The sequence below is a fragment of the Coffea arabica genome, chromosome 1c, assembly GCF_036785885.1.
Source record: "Coffea arabica cultivar ET-39 chromosome 1c, Coffea Arabica ET-39 HiFi, whole genome shotgun sequence".
Classification (NCBI taxonomy): Eukaryota; Viridiplantae; Streptophyta; class Magnoliopsida; order Gentianales; family Rubiaceae; genus Coffea; species Coffea arabica.
Window position 1 is genome coordinate 10,618,834 of NC_092310.1, and position 20,313 is coordinate 10,639,146.

The following is a 20,313-nucleotide window of genomic DNA, read 5'->3' on the forward strand; positions in this document are numbered from 1 at the left end:
TACATACTTGATATTTGAAAAATATAAGATTATTTGAAATAATGCCATATAAGATTATTTAAAATAATGATGTGATATATGTAAAATAAAAAATTAGTTGAAAATTATATTTATGATGTAAGAGGATTTTTTTTGACAAAATTATATTGTCCAAAATATAATTGCCTAATTGGGAATGATTTTATAATTACGATAACTTTATGGGAGGTTAACGTAATTTTGTCAAATTGGAAAAGGTGCAGAAACCTGTAAATAAGAAACCTGTAATAAGGTACATAAACCTTATTAGATTAGTCTTTTTTTTTGCTACTAAATAAGAAGATTTATAAGTAGAAGATGCTTGATTCCTTTCACTTAAAAAAACGATTAACCTATTTACATAGAACAAAATCCTCACAAAAAGTATAGTTATTATCTTTTTTTTTTATAATTATTTTTGAAGTTAAACGTAATTCCTTCTTTGCCCAACTGCTTGTAAATTTCAAAATTTTAACAAAGATCAAAAGAGGACTGAACTTGTACGGATTTGAAAGGTCCATTTCTATTAATTTGCCTAAAGTCGGTAAACTCAATAAAACCTAATTTTTCATGTCGGATGGAAAAATATATGAATAAGTTAACTGACAAAAAATCAAAACAAAAAAAAGATAAAAAAGGAACAACAATAAATTGAAAATCTTAAACCATCCTCTCAACTTCTGAAGTCGGTAATTAGCTAACCTCTTAAACAATGTTTTCAAACTGGGATCGGATCGAACGTTCGACCAATTCGATCGCAATCTGGCCATGTATTCGATCCGGTTCATAGCTTGTGTTGATTTGGACCAAGAATCGGTCAAACCCGTAAAAATTTGTTCAAACCGTTAATATTGGATCGAACCGTGAACCGCGATTTTTCAATTTTCGAGTCACAGTTCAATTTTGATCGAAATTAACCTAATTTCAGTTAGGGCTGCAAACGAATCGAACCACTCTCGAGTGGTTCGAGTCAAAGATTCACTCGAGTTCGGTTAAACTTGAATTCGAGTCGAACTCGAGCGGCTCGTTTATAAAGCGAGTCGAACTCGAGCCATATGAGGTTAAGTTCGTTAACTCGTCGAGCCGCTCGACGAGTCTTATAAAATTACAAAAATACCCCTATTTGTATAACTAATTACTAAGTTAGAAATTGGAAGTTGGAATTCAAGCATCAGAGGGCCGAGGTTCAGACTTCAGAGCAAAAGTTGTTTCCCCAAATTGAATTGCATTTCTAATTCCTTCTTCCGCTGTCCCGCATCTCTCTTTCATCTTTCCTTCACACTTTCTCAAACATACCCTAGCCACCGCCGCCACGAGTGCACCATAGCCATCACCACCACCGCCACCCTTCAGCCTCAGCCACCGCCACCACAGCCACCACCGCCACGTTGTAAAGTTAATCGCCTGCAATTCGACTTCTTCTCCTCAGCCCAGCTGTATTCGGACCCATCGCCATCAAAATAACATCGGCGGCTCTCAGGTATCTTTCGACGTCTTCCAACCTCTCGCCCTCTGTTCTCGTTTTGCTCTCCGAGTTCCTTAGTGCAAATGTTTATAGACGTAACGGCATTTGTGGTGTTTCATTCTAGTTCATTGTCAATTTTAAGTTCGACCCAGATGAGGAGACGGCGAAGGCTGTGAATGTAGGAATTTGTGTAATTTGAAGTTGGTATCATTTCATTTTTGCCCATTTTTTCCCTTCAATTTTTGACACTGGCGCTACTCATATTTGTTCGGATCTTGGACTAAATTGGCAAGTCCACAATTGTCCTTCTAGAGAATCCATGTGCCATTAATGTTTCACTTTAATTCAGCAAGTGCTTGATGGCATGTTTGACGGGCTTCACGTTGAGGGGAGTTCCTTCTATGTCTGTCTTCTTTTTCGATGGAATCTTGCTTACACATAAAATTCTAAACGTTGAGAAGCTCAGTTCACTTTGCTCCAACTACCACAGTAGTAGTATCAATTGGTCAAAGAACAGCTTTTTCGACCTTGTGGAGAAGCTGGGCAATCCTTTCTCAAATTAACGTCCAGATTTAAGGTCCTGGAAATGGTGCACTGCTTTATTTAGTCTATCATGCCTTTCTTTCGTTCCTTCTGTTCTATTGTCAGGTGGCCGGCAGGTGCAATCTTAGTAAGGTCATATTAAGTGTATGGATGAAGGTAGCTGTCTAAACAAACAAGACATTAAATTGTTCTTAATTGCGGTGGTTGTTGTATTGCATCTATCAAAAGCTGTGGTATATTAAAGCATACTGCCCAGGACAATTGATTTGATTACCACTAAAAAACAAAGGCATTGATTTGATTACCACTAAAAAACAACATATCATTGGCTTTTTTTTTCCAGGTGGGAACTTCTGTAGTTAAGTGCTTTTTTTTTGCAGTTAAGTGCTATTTTTTTGGGGCTGTTTAATCAGCTGTTTGGGCTGGTTTTTTGCACTTTTTTCTTGGCTGATATTTTTCTGCTTGGGATGATTTAATATAGAAAATTTGATAGAATTAAAAACCACAAGCTCGTTAGTTCTATGTGATTTATAGTATTGAATGTTTGAGAGTAAACCATGGCTGTCTAATCATGTTTTGTTATTTTCCTTTGTTCATACTTCATAATATGGCTGGTTTAGTTCCCTTTTTTCAGATGATTTTTAGTTGTTGTTGAATTTATTGTTTGGGCTGTTCATTAGTTGAATTCTGGGCAGGATTTTTAGCGCTATTGGTCTCTTTATTCATTTGGCTGCTGGTTTCTTTATATGTGTATATGATCTATTTGCTGGCTGGTTTCATTGCAACTAAAATGGAAGTTATTTGGCTGGTTTAGTTCCCTTTTTTTAGATGATTTTTAGTTGTTGTTGAATTTATTGTTTGGGCTGTTCATTAGTTGAATTCTGGGCAGGATTTTTAGCGCTATTGGGCTCTTTATTCATTTGGCTGCTGGTTTCTTTATATGTGTATATGATCTATTTGGTGGCTGGTTTCATTGAAACTAAAATGGAAGTTATTTGTCTGGTTTAGTTCCCTTTTTTCAGATGATTTTTAGTTGTTGTTGAATTTATTGTTTGGGCTGTTCATTAGTTGAATTCTGGGCAGGATTTTTAGCTGCCGTTTTTGTAGATTGTCTAAAACTTTGTGACTCTTTGCGCTTCAGACTGGGCCCTCCACGTCCGGGCATTGCCATTGCCAATTGCAAACTTATCCACGTTCAATATGTTTCTATTGCTGATCAGAGGAAGAGAAGAAGTTCGTGACTTCAATGATTGTGCTTAGTTTGTACTTTGTAGTTCGATATGTTTCTGTAGTAAGAAGTTCTTGGCTTGCTTTTGGTTGTTATTTACTTATTTTCTGATATTGAACTTTGTGACTTAGAATGTTGAGCTTGTATGAAGTGCTGGGCATTTAAATTCTAGACTTTTATGTGGTATGTATTTCTAAATTTATGATTGTATTTAGTGAAAAATTTGTAGGCCTTTATTTATTATGATCATGTGAAAAATTATGGTCAATTGTAGCCATGAATTGTAAGCTATGATTATGCTCATAATTTGGTTAGGAATAAGTTGATAAATTGATGTTTTTTATTAGATTAATTGCAAAAATTCGAGCTAACGAGCTGCTCACGAGTCAAAAATTCGAGCTCACGATTCGAGTTGCTCGCGAGCCAGAAATCGAGCTTTAACTTGCGAGCCTTATCGAGTCGAGCTCGAGCCTAGTGTTTTTTAGTCGAGTCGAGCTCGAGCTCAATTTTCTAGGCTCGTCGAGCTCGAACTCGAGCCCGCCTATTTTTAAGTCGAGCTCGGCTCGATAAATCCAAAACTCGACTCGACTCGGCTTGTTTGCAGCCGTAATTTCAGTTCACTCTTCAGTCTTCGCACTTTGCAGCCTTCGCTTCGGTCTTCCTGGCTCTTGCTTCCTCTCTCTGCAATTGCCGAAATTGCCTTGCCCAGTTGCCTTATGCTTGCCATCTCTATTTCCTTCTTCCCTTAATGGCTCAACCCTAATCCCTTCTCCAAACTCCAATTTTGATCCATAGCAATCAGCAAAAAGGAAGCACCGAAGCATGAAGTTTTTCTACTCACTGCTGGAATTGTAAGCCAAAAAAAACTCTGTAATTGAAGCTTATACCAGGTTCGTTTATCTTCTTTCCCTTTTTTTTCCTTTCGTTGTTGATTATTGGGTTTTGGTTATGCTCCCTCCCGTCCCCTCGCCTTCAGCCATCACTTTGACCCCTTCCCCAGCACTGCTACTTCGGCCCTTACCTCTCCTGTCTTATAAGACAGTAGTCGGTGCCAAAGAGATAGGAAATCAGGGAAAAACAAAAAAGATAAAGAGGCAAACGATGGATAGAAAAAAAATAGTAAATGAAGGATTAAAGGAGCTGGAGTAGTTTATTAATTTATTTCTGCAATGAATTTGGTTGTTGAAAGTATAGGAACCCCACAAATATGGAGTCCATGCTGCCGCCTAACTTGCAATAGATCATTATTGCATGGAATTTCAGTTTTGAAAAACAGATTTGCTCAATTGCAGGTGTATTTCAGGGGTTTGGGGTTTGGTTGAAAGTTTATTCCCAAAGAAAAATGTTGGAGAAGTGGCAGATTTAACAAGGGTAACTGGTGGTTTGTGGAGGCTGTCTATGTTTTAGGTGGAAGGACTGTTTGGTAAAGAAATCCATAGAAAAATCTACTGTAACATGACAGATGAAAGTTGTCAAAATGTTAACCTTGTCAAGTTGATCAACTTCTGTTTTCCCATTGAATAGTGGCTGCTTCGTTGAACCAGATAAAAGATTTTAATTATCTCAACTAAAAAAGACAATAGTGCTTAAAACTACGCTCACTTGTACCACAAAATAACCACCAAGTGAGTATATGGTTTCAAAGGGCTTCCATATTGACGTGCTAATCCAAAGTCACAGAGCTTCAACTCACCACAATTATTTAAAAGTATATTTGATGTCTTTAAATCTCTGTGCAAAACCCAGTTATCGTGAAGATACTTAACAACCTCAAGAAGCTGAAGCATGAGGCACTTAACTTCACTCTGGCTAAATGGTTGTTTTATTGTCTCCATTAACCCCTTCAAATCTTTTGGTGACAGTTTTAGTTCCCAAATACGAATAGTCTTAAGCATCATTGATTCACTATAACGTGTCTCGAATCACTAGTAGCACTAATGTTCATAGCCGTGCATCACTAGGTGTATATTTTAGTTTTGGCAATTATTACAAGACTAGGATTATCTTTTGCTAAGGTGTATACAAGACTAGGATTATCTTTTGCACCACTATGGCTTTTTTTGAAACTTTGTTGTCCCAGAATGATGAAGAAGATTATAGAAGCCTCAGAAATTGGACTTGTTTGGACCTTTTGATTGTTTTCTAGACTTGTATTGTTTTTTGTTAATTCTAATATTTAGACAATTGGACATGTAAGTTGGATAACTATGTTAATTGTGTGTGTGTTAATTGTTGAATATTGCTCTTATAGTCTTATGTTTAGGGGTGGGCAAAAAAACCCAAAAACCCGAGAGACCCGATCCGCTCCGCACCGAAAAATAGGATATTCGATCCGATTTCTGTCAGCGGATTAGTTAGGGTCGGGTACCCTAAATATTAGGATACGGATACGGATCATAAAAATAAAAACCCGTGGGTACCCGAATCGGGGGTATAATATATAAATATTTAAAATATAAGGGCAATTGTATAATATTGTTAACTTATTAATCCTAACCTAAAATGAATCCATCAGGCTACTTCAGATTCAGCCGACAGTCAGTTCACTTTCTCCTTTTTCTCGACGACTCCTCTCTCCATCTCTTCAATTTTGTTGAAATCAGAAAGCTGCAAAAGATTCTCAAAACTCAAGGCTCAAGCCTCAAGCAGAAGATTCAATAGAGACCTTCGATTTTGATTTCTCAAGCCTCAAGCTTCGTGTAGAACGCCGACCTTCGCAGGTCTGTTTTTTTGTTTTTTTTAGAACGCCGACCTGCCTGATGTCGAACTTTTCTGCTGTAAATTTAACCTGCCTGATGTAGTCATTTAACATTGAAAAGCGGCTTGGCTTGTACTTTCCTTTTAGTTTTCTGGTCTTTCATTTCCCTTGTATTATATTAGCCTAGAACAAGTCTGGTTCTAAATGGGAAATGAAGCATTGATAAATCTTGGGTCAAATTGACATTCCAAAAGCTGTCAATTTAGATGCAACGGTTGAATTAACACTCTCGAAAGTACCATTTTTGTTTCTGTTTTTCAAATGTTTAAACTTTTTAAGGAACAAAAGTGGCCGTATCTTTTGAGTCCAACAGTTGAATATGTATGTCTTGTTCCGTTGTTTGTTGTCATTCGTGTGTTAAAGAGGCTAAAAGGCTCTGGCAGTCCAGCAATTCCAATATATTGCCGTGCGAAAATAGCATTCTCTGCCAAATGGATAAGGTCCATAAAAGGTAGGAAATGAAAGTTTAAACTCCACTTACCATCCATAGTTGTTGGTGAACTATTAGAGCTAGTTAATGATCTGTGATTAATTGATTGTTAAATCATGAATGTCTTTGGCTGGACGTACGGCAGGTTCATCTTATGAATTTGCATTCTTTAAATAGGGGCGAGTACCCTATGACCCGCCCCTATTTTTTGGGTATCCGAAGATCGGGTACCATACCCGAGGACAAGCGGAGCGGATTAGGTCAAAAAAATAGTAACTCGACATATTAGGGTCGGGTCAGCCATTTACCATTAGGGGCGGGTACCTGACTCGTGCCCACCCCTACTTATGTTAATTTTGGTTTAGCATTTATATCTTATTCTGTGCATAGGTGTGTGTGTGTCTATATATATATATAAAATTATTTATTTATTTATTTATTGAATCGGGGTTGAACCGGTGCTACCGGTTGAACCTCGACTCTTTCACTTCACCGGTTCAATTGTTAAACCCTCCGCCCCTTCTCCCTCCCTTTTCCAGAGATTGAGCTTGGGTAGAGGCACCAATGGCGACGCCCGCGGACGCTCGAGCCGTAAAGTCTCTAAACACAGGCGAGGGAAGCAAGAAATTTGTTGTAAGCTATCTATCTTTCTTAATTTTTTGTATGCAAATAAAAAATTGCAGTTCTTTTTATTCAAATTGTTCATTTTTTTTCCTTATTGGTTGATGAGAGTATTATGGAATTGTTTTTTTTTTTAAATTCTGAAGTTTTTTTTTTGGGGTGGTGCAGTACAAGTCCAATGTTCAACAAATTGCAGAGATTGATATTAATGTATACCGAAGTTTGGACCCTGTTAAATCTGAGCCTTCTAAAGGGTCCACGTTTTTTCGCGATTGCCTAGTTGAATGGAGAGTATGTTTCAATATTCTTCTATTTCTGAAGTAATTGTGATTTGAATTGTAGTTTTTTTTTTGGTGTAACTTGTGCAGCTATTTCTCGAGGGTTCTTATTGCGGATATCAGTACATTTTTTGGCTGTTCTTTTACGATAAAGATTTCATTTTTAGACGACAAGTAGGAAACATTAAAGTAATATGAGACATATTTTATTGGATTTTGGAATTTGATGGTCTGCACATCGGGAGAAACTGCTAAGCTTACATGAAAAGTGGGTAGCATTTCAAGAAAAGCTTTTTCATCTGCTTTGTTCTGACTTATTTGGTTTTAAACATCAGTTATAGGTGCCTGCTTATGTTTTTAAAGGATTCAGGAAGCCATTTGTGCAATATAAGCAATACATGGAATCTAGTTGTGGCTTTCTTTTTTTCTGCCATATATCTTTCAAAAAGTTCATTTTTTATTCAGAAGCTAGAAAATTATTTTTATTTTAAGTGTGTTAGTTTGGGAATTTCAATTGGTAAGGGGGATTTTTCAGGGGGTTTTGCGGTGCTGGACAATGTGCTTTGGAGATGTTGATGATGCTGTGTAGAATCTTGGTCGTTTTGATGTAACAGTGACTAGATGAGGATGACGCTTCTGGCTTTGTGGACTAATCTACTGGCATATACAGGCAGATTAGTTTTAGTAGTTTTGGCACCGTCTTTAATCTACAAAGTTAATGTGAAATAAATGAAGGTGTGGTCCATATCTTGCTTGAGGTAGGAGGAGTAAATCAATGGCATCCTTTTGACGTAGGAAGTGCTATTACTTCTAATGCACCAAAGAATGTTTTCAAGGCAAAGGAGTTTGTGTTAGGATAAGTAATTTATGAAGGTGACATGATCAGAATCATGTTTAGTGAGGGTTGTTTTGAATATTTTCTGGAAGTTCTTGTTTTCTTCCTTTGGTATTTTTGCCTAGGCAGGAAGGTCTAAAGAAGATTCTTGGCATTGTTCCATATTGGTTTTCAGCCTCTATGTTACTGTGCTGGAAACTATCCACAAGGTTATGGATCTAATGTATGGCATGGCTGGTCTGTCTGCTTCTGTCTGGGTGTACTTGTCAGGAATTTATTATGTGTCTTGGATATTTCTAGATTGCTGTTTGTTTTGTCCTTTCTATCCAACTTCATATGATTATACCTTTTTTGAGATAGCAAAAATTTGTACACTTCCATCTCACATTTAAATTCTGCTGATATTGTTGTCTTTTTTTTTTTTTTTGACAAATGCAGGAATTAAATACTGCTGAGGATTTTATTTCATTTTATCAAGAAATGTTCCCCTTGGTACAAACCCTACCACAAATTATATTGCAAAAGGAATTGATCGTTTCAAAACTGCTTTCTAGATTACAAATAAAAAGCAGGCTATCACTGGAGCCAATACTCAGGTATTCTTGCAAATTTGGTGTTTATGTATGTTTTTGAAGAATTGTCTCATCGAGATTGGAAAATGGTGGAAAGGAAAAACAAATCAATGCTCAAGGCCTTTTTCTTTTTTGGTTCTTTAATATTATTAGTGTTTCCTGTTGTTTTAACTTGGATCATTGTAGGCATATGTTCTCGATATTGGAACTAAAATTTTTCGAGTGAAGATTTATTCTGAATATATACCTTTTAGAACTACACTAATGTAGTTGTAGAGGCCTGAGTTAGTGAAATGGGTTTAATCACATCCTGAATCATATCTCGGATGCAAAAGCAAGCACTTGTGGATTTTCTAGTTTTCTAGTTTATTTCATTTCTTATTTAATTGCAACGTGTTCAACTCTCACCTCAGTAAACTGTAAAGGTGGATGGCTGGTTTGCCATGGAAGTTGTTGACATAAAGTATTGTTTAGTTACAGATTGTCATTCTCCTAATTAAGTGTGTATTGATTCCCTTGCGGTTTATTGTTAAACATTGCTGGGTGCATATGTGGCTTTTCTGTTTCTGGCAGGTTGGTAGCCACATTATCAAGGGATCTTCTGGAGGATTTTTTGCCGTAAGTTCCATATATGTTATCTGAGGCTTTCATGTTTTTTAAGTTTCTCTTTCCTGACAGTTTACTATGCTTGTAGTGAGATCCATATGTATATTTGTGGAGGTTTTCCTGTTGCCTTTCTTTCAGTATTTGGGATTTTCAGAATCTGAGAATGAGAGATCAATAATTATGGCTAGTGTCACTTCTCGCGTGACATAGCCCAAAGCAAGAGAAAAGAATAAGGAAAACAGAATTTAGCATAATATTTTAGTGCTATGAGAAGGAAATATATAAGAGTCACGTTTTGTATTAAACAAGACTTAGTGAAACGCATTGTACTTTATAGATTTCCAACTGTATAGGGTTAGATAAAGAAAATTTTCCTCCCAAAAATTGAATCCAATGGGTCCCTCAATCAGTTCCAGGTCAGCTAAGAGAAGAACATAATGAGAATCAATCCCTGAAAAAAACTGAAAACCTACATTGCTACAGTAATGGCAGATACAGATTCATCAACCTTAACTCATAGATACCAACTAATTTTTCTTCTGCATCACATTACCGTCTTATGTTCATTTTTTTCAAGTGCTTGAGAAATCTTTTGGCTTACACTCCTGTGTTGCAGTATGTGCGTGATGGAGTTCATGAGCTCTGCATGCAGATTGCTAAAAATTGTAATGAATTTGCTGTTACCCAAGTTTTCCTCCGCTTAACATTTAAGGCAATTTTTGTTAGCAGTTAGAGTTTCCCAATTAGTTCTCTTTTGCTCCTTTCTGGCATTTTTTTTGGCACTGGGGTTCCTGGGGCCATGTAGAAATATGGACAACTCATGCTTGAACGTTTATTAATTTAACAATTTTAACTTGTATGCTGGCTCCTGTTGTGCATGTTTGTCTTTGTTAGAAGTGCATGATATTCAGTGACTGGACCAGTGGTAATTCTTAATTCCTACCCTTTCGCAGCAATATTGTCTTCTAAGTCACTCCTAATGCGTCCTTGTTTTTTGTGGGTGTTTCCTTGACTGTGTCCCAGCTTTCTCCAGAGGATTGTGAATGCTATAGTATTTCTTCTGAAAAATGGTGGTGATAAGGATCCAGACATAATTAAGCAGGTCAAGCCAAGTATCTTGTTGTGTTATTTTGTTTTGAATTCTGATGCAATATCTAATTCGGAATACTAGATGCTGAAATTGTGAATTTGGCTTCCTCAGATTTTTACGTCATGGTCATACATTATGATGTTCCTGCAGAAATATCTGATAAAGGATGTCATTCATGTGCTAAAGTAAGTACATATGATGGAAGTTGCTTTTATCCATGTTTATATGTGTGTGCATGTATGTTAAGTGTTTTATTGGATGTAAGGAGAATATGAATGCCAAATTTTGGTTTTAAATTGCTTCTTAAACAACTTAGTTTGATTTCTTGAGTATTTCTCAACAAAGTATAGAAAACTGAGGTTAATTGTTCTTGTACTACCTATTGCTGCCACAAATCTGTAGAAATCCACTTATATCTGAGAGAATACAGTAAACTCAAACATGGGTTGGAAGTAAATCTATGGAAATCAAGAAGCTTGACTGGCTTTGTTGATTTACTGGTGCACATTCAGTGTGTCTTCCCTGTTGTATTTATCATGTAAATGGTTTGATTTGTAGAAAAATTCCTCGAACTATACTTTAAATTCTAATGTTTCTCTCTCTCTCTCTCTCTCTCTCGCTTGCTCTATCTGTCTGTGTATAACAGAGTAACAGTGAAACTGAGATACTATCCACATGGTAGCATACAAAAATTTGTGGCGGAGTCCGTCTCTTTCTTACTCAGGAATGCACCTGTTGAGCAGCTTATAAAAGGTATTGTCTTTAATTATTATGTTAAAAGAGTTATCAGTTTTTTGACTTGGCCAGGTTCAGTAGTTTTGTAGATATACAATTTAAAAGTGAAAATCTATAGTCTAACTGATACAAATATTCTTGTTGGAAATATGCACGTACTGGCTTGTGTTGTTCTGGATGGAAACTTTGAGCTGCACTTTCCAGTTACAAATCAAGCAAATGCCATGTTTCTGTACGTTTTCTACATTGGAAAAGAAAGGTATTAGAGTGATGTTTTAGGAAAGGTGAACGTGATTTTATATGTCCCAGTATAGTAGGTTTGACAAGGTTATTGAATGGGGAGGGTATAAATTTATAAGAACAACTTCTTCTAAGAATGTTATTGTGGAACTATCTTAAGTTTGATCTGTTCTTTTTTTTTTTTTTTGGGGTATCTAGGGTGTATTTTATGAAAAGTCGACGCAGAACTGAAGTACAGGTTTATGAATGCCAAAGGTCTTAGTGGTCATATAGCCAAGTGATTATGCACAAAAATGTCAATATACCTGAATGGCTAGTCTTTTTCTGCAAATTACTTATTGTGCTTCATTCTGTTGAACTTTTGCCTTTGGGCTTACTTAAATAGAGGAACTTGGAATTCTCTCCTTTTTTTTTAACAAATATGTTCCATTGGGAATAAGAATGCTCTTTGCTTGATGTGACATCTGTTACATTCCTTGCTTGCACGAGTAATAGCTGATTTTTTCCACAAGTAATAGTCTTATGCTTGTTTACTAAGCATTTCTCCTGTCTAAATATGACGACGATAAATTTATGATTGTCGCATACTAGAGATTTGGATAAGACAAACTAAATGAAAAATAGTTTAAAGAATGTTGTTATTGAGTTTTGTATATGACAAGGATTATGCTTTCAGTGTTTTTAAGGGGATGCATTTTTCATGAAATACTGGTCTTTATAGACATTTTTCCTTGACTTTTTTTTTGTTTCCTAATGGATGAAAACTACTGAGGCCATATGATTTGGATGCGTTACAAATATCAAAGTGCAAGAGTATGAAATTTTGGGATGATGATTTTCAGATGGTTAAAAACCGTTGGGAAAAATTACTCCTTTACTATGAGTTTGTGAACAAGCTTTTTGATATAAAGGTTTTAGGCTTTTCTTAGAGAAGAACCTGGAGATTTTCTTTGTAACGTGTGTACATGCTTATAGACACCCTGCACATTGAGTCCCTACCTGTCATGAGCTTCCATCAAAGTGTTTTGGGGAACTTGTTTAGAGCATATGCAGATATTTGTTGTGTACTAGTACTATGAATAGGATTAAATCACCCAATCAGAAGCTGGAGTTCCTTCTTCAAATACTTTGACATGGCATTTAGCTCTTGCTTATTTAGGTCAGCCATACTGGGTAGAAGGGGATCTTTTTCAGAATGCTTTGACAGAACTCGACTTGAGCCAAATTTCACAAGAGGGAAAAGAAAAGAAAAATAGATAATGCAAATCTGAAGTTTCTTACTGCTCCTACTTTTATGAGGCTCAGTTTTTTAGGGTAGTAGTGCTTCATCATGGACCTTGTTGCACTGGAAGATGCCTTCACAAGAATTGGACATCATATCGGGTATAAGTAAAGGCTTTCCTCCTCTATTTTCCCTGGTGGCAAGTGCTATTCCTTTCTTCTGGAAGACACTGCTCTTTCCTTCACCTTTTTTTCTCTTCTGATTCTCCTTCTATACCTTGATATTTCACAACTACTGCACCGGTCCTCTGCTCATCATGCTCCACATGATGTCGTTTCTTCTCCGTTTTGCATTTCCAACTCCCCCCCCCTCCAGCCCCCAAAAAAAAAAAAGGAAAAAAAATAAATTTGATTTACTTTGCTTCCCATATTGCCTGTGATGCTTTTTTTGGAACTCTGGTTGCTCAATTATCAGATTCTTAACAATATTGATCTTGTTTTCTCGTTCTTTGTAGGGATGAAAAGCTTTGATTTGTCTGTGATGTAGAGATTGCACTAACTTCTTATTTCATAAATCATTTGTGGCAGAAAACTACAGTTTCTTAATGTCATATGCTTCCTTGCATCATTTAAAACTTTAGTTCCAAGGTAGACCTCAAGCTGTCCAAACAGGCCTACCAATTTGGATGTTATGGTTTTGAGAAAGGAGTGACGGCATTTGTAGGGTGAATTGCCTGTTTTGTTGTCCTGGGGGCCAGTTTGCTTTCTATCTCTTGGTTAGCACTTGCAAGTTTTGACATATATCAGTGGAATAGTATTTCTCATCTCAACATATGTGCCCTTCTCCTTTGTTGACTGGACTTCTGATGAGAAATCAATTTCAGAAGTGGCATATTCATGTCTCTATACTTAATGGTTCTACTTACCTAGTTGTTGAGAGCCAAACTAATATGATGTTGTTACGTATGAGTGTCTTCTGTTGGTTTTTACTCTCCATTTACAATAGAAAAATAGGTTAACTTCTTAAGCTCAGCAGGTGTTAGGAAAATCATGATTGAGGTCGTAAAGAATCCATTGGCTGAGAGGAAAAGTGGTGCTACTGAATTATTGTGGCATGTGATAAGAGGTTCGTCATCAACATTGCATTCAAGGGCCCCACAAGTGTTGCAGCTTCTATTGGACAAGTCCTTATTCAGCATCGGTGATCAACTCTTGGAAGGTGACATTTTCAGCCTTCGCATGTTATTCATATTTTTCAGTAATGTATTGTCACTTCATATGCTTGAATCCTGCTTCCTTTGGAGCTATTCAATACTATTCTGAATATGCTTTCTATATATTGTGTTCTATGCTAATGCATCTCTTAGTATGGATATTGGTACTGATAGAAATAATACTAGTGCATATGATATAGTGCACTTAAAGAGTCATTTTTGTTTAGGATTCCTAGATCACTATAAGCAACTCATTATTGTCTAATTTACCTGCATCTAGAATTGCGTGCATTTTTTTTATTAGTTGTTTGATTTAATATTCCAATAGTCTTTCATGAACTTTTGAAATGTGATGTTATTGCTTCAGAAATGCTGTTTAGTTACTCCAATAGATTGATACTTATGTACCCATTTTACTTGAAAGGAACACGTTTCCAATTACTTTTACACCTGTATATTAAATGCCTTTAGATAATCCTGATTGAAAGTGAAGATCCTTCTAGACTGCAAAAGATAGGAAGCTGTCCCCCTCAAAGGGGAAAATATTAAAAGGTGAAGCGGAATCTATTGGTTGTAAAAATGATACAGTAGAATGGCTTTATGAATTCTTGGCTGAAAGGTGTCGTCAACTGTTCTCTGTGAAGACTCGAGTGAATATTTGTGTGTTAAAGATGGTTTAGTCTTGCTCAGGAGGGCGTCCAATAAGTTTGCTCCTGTCATATCTAAGATTGTGGCAGTGTGAAGAGCACTGAATAATAAAACTATGGAGATTGATTACTTTTTCTTTATGTGGATAGGATATTCTGTTATCAGTGTGGGCATCATCGTGAAGTGTTATATGCTGTGTTTCATATATTCATGTTATATGAGATTTTTTACTATTTGTTTAGGTTATATGCTCTGGCATGTTCTGTAGTTTCAATTTTCTTGTCCCCCAAGTTCTTGTGTCGGTTTACCTTCTCATGAAAAAAGGAAGTTCGGTTATTTCCAGACTTTTATTTATTGAATCATTTGTTTATTTATTTTTAGTTCTTCTCGAATTTAGATGCATGACCTTGTTCTCAGAGCACAACTTAATTGTGTGAAGTCAAATGGTGTAGCTATGCAACTCCTTTACTTGAGGTCATTACTGCAGTTCACATGAGTGATCAATTTTCTTTGATATTTCTATTAACTGATGGACTTAAATCGTTTGAAAACCAATCTATTTGGCAAAGTGTTACCTGAGATCATGCTGATGTCATGTTCATTATCAATTTTGGTGTCAAGAATTTGAACCCTGATTTGCTATGATTCATGTTGGGTTAACATTTTGATTGGGTATGAGTGTAATCCCGATGTTCTTTTCAACCAGGCAATCTAATAATGTGACACTACAGTGCATCCTTGGTATCAGGTTGTCTTATGATTCAAATAAATGTTATGTGACTCGTAGTTTTCTGCATTTCATGTTTTTTAACTGATCCATCTCTCAAAGTTTGTTAGGTTCCTGAAATTCATCTAGATCAAGTGATTTTACAATTTATTTTCCTTTTTACTTGACTTCCAGTTATTGTTATTTATGTCTCGTATCTCTTTCTTGATATTTACATTTTGCAGATCCAGACTGCCTTCTTGAAATTGTCATATCGACTTTCCAGAGATTGAGCAATGAGGCAGGGCCTGTGGAATTAAATTTGATTTGGGATTGCTTATATGGTGAAATAATTGAATCAGTAACCAATGGTCACTCAATGCACGTCAGTCGACTTCTCTCCGTACTCGTATTAATTGTGGAGAATGGTTTTATGAAGAAAATTTCCGGTGCAGTACAATTTGCTTTATGGTTTTATCTTGTTCTGTTCTACTGCTTCTTTGCGGTGCTTACTCTTTTCTCTGAGGCTACTCCATTTTATCGTGCAGATTACCAGCCTATGTTTAAGCTAGTCAGGTTGCTAGTGCAGACATATGTTCCTCCTGTTACTGAGGAGGGTGGAAAACAAGCTACAGACATCGTCATTAAAATCTTGCAGCTGTCATTGTTCATTGTTGATGGCCTCCACAAAGCTAATGACCTGTCAGCTCTCTCTGATTTTTCATGTCAGTTGGTTCCCATATTTAGTTTGAAGAATCCTGGGTAATCCTTTTAATATTATCAGATTAGTACTTCTAGTGCTATTTATTTCATCTAAAGAGCTCTCTGTCTGACAATCCTGACTTGGTTACAGTTTGCTGACTTTTCTTAAAGACCTTGTGTCAAGGGACTCCAATGTTCTCAAAATATTCAGGATTAATATTATAAGGTATTACTCATGCATCTTCTGAATAATTTAGTGAATCTTGTATTTTGTGTTCTTGCTTATTCATAGACTTGAGTTAATGATGATTGAGAAGCTTATATTTAGTTGATTCTGACATGGTGCAACTGGATTTCAGTGCATTGAATGATTTAACCAACATTTCAGAAGAAGAAACTGTATATTTGCTGCTAAGATTGTGTGAGAATCTTAAAATGCCAAGCTTCTCGTTCTTAGATGGTATCTCAAAAGACAAGCTTTCAAGAATTTATGATTTGGTTCAGCAAAGCATCAGTTACTGGATAGGAATGATCAGTAATTCGTTACATGGAGATTTATCTTCTCTTCAGTTGGAACAGAGCAGGCTGGCTCTCCTGTGGGGGACTGTCAAATGCTATCCCTATTTGTTCAATGGCCAGGAGAATCTGACATTACTGTTGGACCTTGTAAATGCTATCGATGAGCTTCTGATGACTGAATCTGGTATAAATTTTCTTCTATTGTTCATTTCCATTTATTCAACGCCAATGAGAGATTCAATGGTGCATGACATCACTTTAATTCTTGTGCATTTTCAGTGTAAAACAATCTTTGTACAAGCACATTTAGACTTATGCCATGCCACATGTTTTAAGATCAGATATATATATGTCAAACTTCTAAACCTACTCATGTAGGTATTTTTGTGCAGGAAATGTATACAAATAATACCGTGGATTTAGTCCTTAAGAGATGGTTCTGTTTTAAATAATAGACCTCTATCGGTTTTATCCTAATTATGTTGTGCCACATGATTAATCACAGGAAGAATAAAATTATTGGTAACTTAATTACCTGGGATGTGTTAGGAAATGGAATCTCTTTCTATTCTATAGAGTTGGAAGAATTAGGTCTGCTATCAATGATATTTTGAAAATTTTCACTTGACAGGATTGGCAGATCTTACTTGGCAGAGCCTAATTGGTGCTGCTTTGGGTTCTTATAAAGAAATGCTCTCCAGCAGTGGAACTGGATGTGAAGAGTCTGCAATAAGCAAATTCCTGTATCTGGCAAAAAAATACCACTCATCTTCTCAAATATTAGCCCCCATAGCTGATATTTTGGATTCACATTTTGGGTAAGCCTAAGTGTACTTTGAATATTTATTTCTCCATAACACCCGCTTTTGTTTCATCCTACCAGTTAGCAGTGGCATAAATTAGCTGATTCTAATTTTTTTTTAATCCTCTAAAGGCTACTTTTGTGGTCTTGTTTGCTTTTGACTTCTGCTTTTGGCTTATTTTGGAGGTAAAAGTTGTTTTGCAAAGCATCACAGGAGGTGCTACTGGAAGGAACTATTTCCTTTGAAGACCTTTACTACCATAATTCCACTTTTAGACTTAATGAGTTTTGGGCAGCACTTTGCCTAAAGCAACTTTAAGGATATGAAGAAAAGAAGAATAGGCCCATAATCTCTAATACCTTGCTATTTCTCTTTTGGATTTATAAAGTCTTCAGCTTTTCTTAACTTTGTTTAATTTGCAATGAAGATCTGTGATTAAAGGGTGCACCAGCTTTAGAAGATATCACCCAGATCTTGCAGCCAGGAATGTAATCGATGCATTAGACATATTGGCTGAAAATCTGTGCAACTGTGATCAAATGCTTCGACGGTCGACCCTCAGAATTTTGTGCCACTATGAACCTTTGAAGTTTGAATCTTCTTTTAACACACAGCCAGATGAGAAAACTGCTGGAAATGATATTATGCAGACCTTTAATGTTGATGTTCGTGGTGATAATGTATGAGCAGTTTTTCTGTTACTTCCTTTCTTAATGTTGTCAGTAGGTTGACCCTATGATTACTTTGTGTGTCAGGTTCTAGAGCTTCTCCTTTCAGTTGAAACTACTGAGCCTTCATCTACTGATAGAAAAATTGAGCTTCTATTATCCCGGATCCAGGTGAATGTATCTGCCCGGAGGATAGATGAGAATTATGTGCCAGCCCTGTTATATGGCTTGATTGGCATCTTCCACATTCGGCTTAGCAACTTATGGATTCCAGCTAAGGAGTGTCTTGCTGTTCTAATAAGCCAAAACTTTGGAATTGTATGGGAACCGTACATGAAATATCTGGACCACTGTCAGTCATTGTTTCTGATATCTTGTGATCAATCTAGCAGAAGTGGTACCAAATCACTTAATCAGTCAAGTGGTATGCGACAGACAGTATTATACTTACTCTAGGAGCTAATGTTATGCTATGATCTTTGCTAGGAGCAATCCTTGTTTCCTTTTCATTTTAATATGGAAATTTAAATTTTTGAAGATGATGGCTTACTGGTGATTGTTACTTACAACAGAACATGTTGGTTTTGAGTTTTTGTTGTCTTGATCTGAGATGTTCCTCTTTTCCTGCTTCCCATTTGTGGCTGTAAATTATAGGCGTTGTTCATTAGCCTTGTATTTCTCTCAGATTTGGTTGGATACTTCAATTTGTCTATCAATCCCCCATGTGGTAGTACGCCGTGCGCAACACTTTTCTCATTAATGATTCAATCGCTGCAAAAAGTTCCATTTCTAGCTGAAACTCGGTCACGACAATTAATGCCTTTGTTCTTGAAGTTTCTGGGATATAGTGTTGATGATCTTTTGAGGTAACCATTTATTGGGCTTTATGCAAGACTACTTGAGATATACTCATTTCCTGTTCTCTTCCAGATTGCTTTTTTAAGCTTTTGTTTGATTCGTTGGTTTGATGATGCAGTGTTGAGTTATACAATGTACATTGTTGCAAGGGCAGAGAGTGGAAGGAGGCCCTTAAAGAGTTGTTAAACTTGTTTAGGTTGCTGCGGAATCCAAAGTCTTTTTATCAGAGCCAATTCATCAAGGATGTTTTTCTATATAGGTTTACACCTATTCAAAATTTCTTTTAGAGCTTGCTGGATTTGTATTGTTTACTTTATATTTTTTTCACACTCATGCTGTTTTTATTGGGATTTTCTAGGCTTCTGGATGAAACAGATACTGAGTTACAGTTAAAGGTTCTTGATTGCCTTTTAAACTGGAAGGATGAATTCTTACTTCCTTACAGTCAGCATCTGAAAGATCTGATCAATGCAAAGAATTTGAGAGAGGAGCTAACGACGTGGAGCTTGTCCAGGGAATCTAATGAAATCGATGAACATCATAGGGATTTCATTGTGCCTATTGTCATTCGGATATTGGTACCAAAAGTCAAGAAACTAAAAACTCTTGCTTCTCGAAAGGTATTCTTGTTTGTTCTGGAATGCTTATTTTTTTTTTTAACTGTTGTTACATATGTCATTTGGTTTAATGATTTTTGTACTATTTTTAACCCAGCATGCAAGTGTACATCAGAGAAGGGCAATACTTGGATTCTTAGCTGAGCTTGACATTCAAGAGCTTCCTCTATTTTTTTTCTTGTTGATAAAGCCTCTTCAAGGTACTTCAGTAACAGCTGATGTGAGCAGACAGTGTCTTTTGAGTTCATCAGAGAGCGTTAAGGATGAATTTGATTCAATTAGCATCTTGAAGCAATTTACTGTGGATGGCTTAAAGGGGCTTTCTTGGAAGAAGAAATTTGGTTTCTTGCATGTCATTGAAGAGATTTTAGCTGTTTTTGATGAATACCATATAAATCCTTTTCTTAATCTACTAATGGGCTGTGTTGTACGGGTACTCGAAAGCTGCACGGCTGCTTTAGAGAGCTCAAAATGCAAAGAACCGTCTCTAACAGATTCTGGCTTCAATGTGGCAGCAGCTTATGATATTGTTGACAGGGAAATAGATATTGTGGTAAGCTTGAAACTGTGCTTAACTAGTTCAGTTAGTATGTTTATTAAGAACTTTTTCCTTTGTACTTTAATGCCTTATTTGAACCTAATTTAAAAACTTTTTCCTTTGTATTTTAATGCAGTATTTGAACCTAATATTGGAAAAATGAATTTGAAATTTGGTTACTAATCTCTACCTCTGAACCAGTGGTGCATATATGGGAGTTTTAGCAGGATTATTGTTAATTGCATTGCCATCTATAGTTTTCCATTCAGGAACAAGAAATGCTTCAGCTCAATTTGTAATTTTTTGTTAACTATATCTTTGTCCCCTAGCTGGGTTTGAGTAGATTAATCGTTGGAGAATTATGAAGGTAATCCGTGAGAGTCGTTCTCACCTGTAATCT

The 20,313-nt window shown here is 36.3% G+C and overlaps 1 pseudogene; it reads left to right on the top strand.

The window, feature by feature from the left end:
* The first annotated feature begins 1,196 nt into the window (after positions 1-1,196).
* Positions 1,197-20,313, top strand: part of LOC113714357 (uncharacterized) — a 32,032-nt pseudogene continuing 12,915 nt past the window's right edge.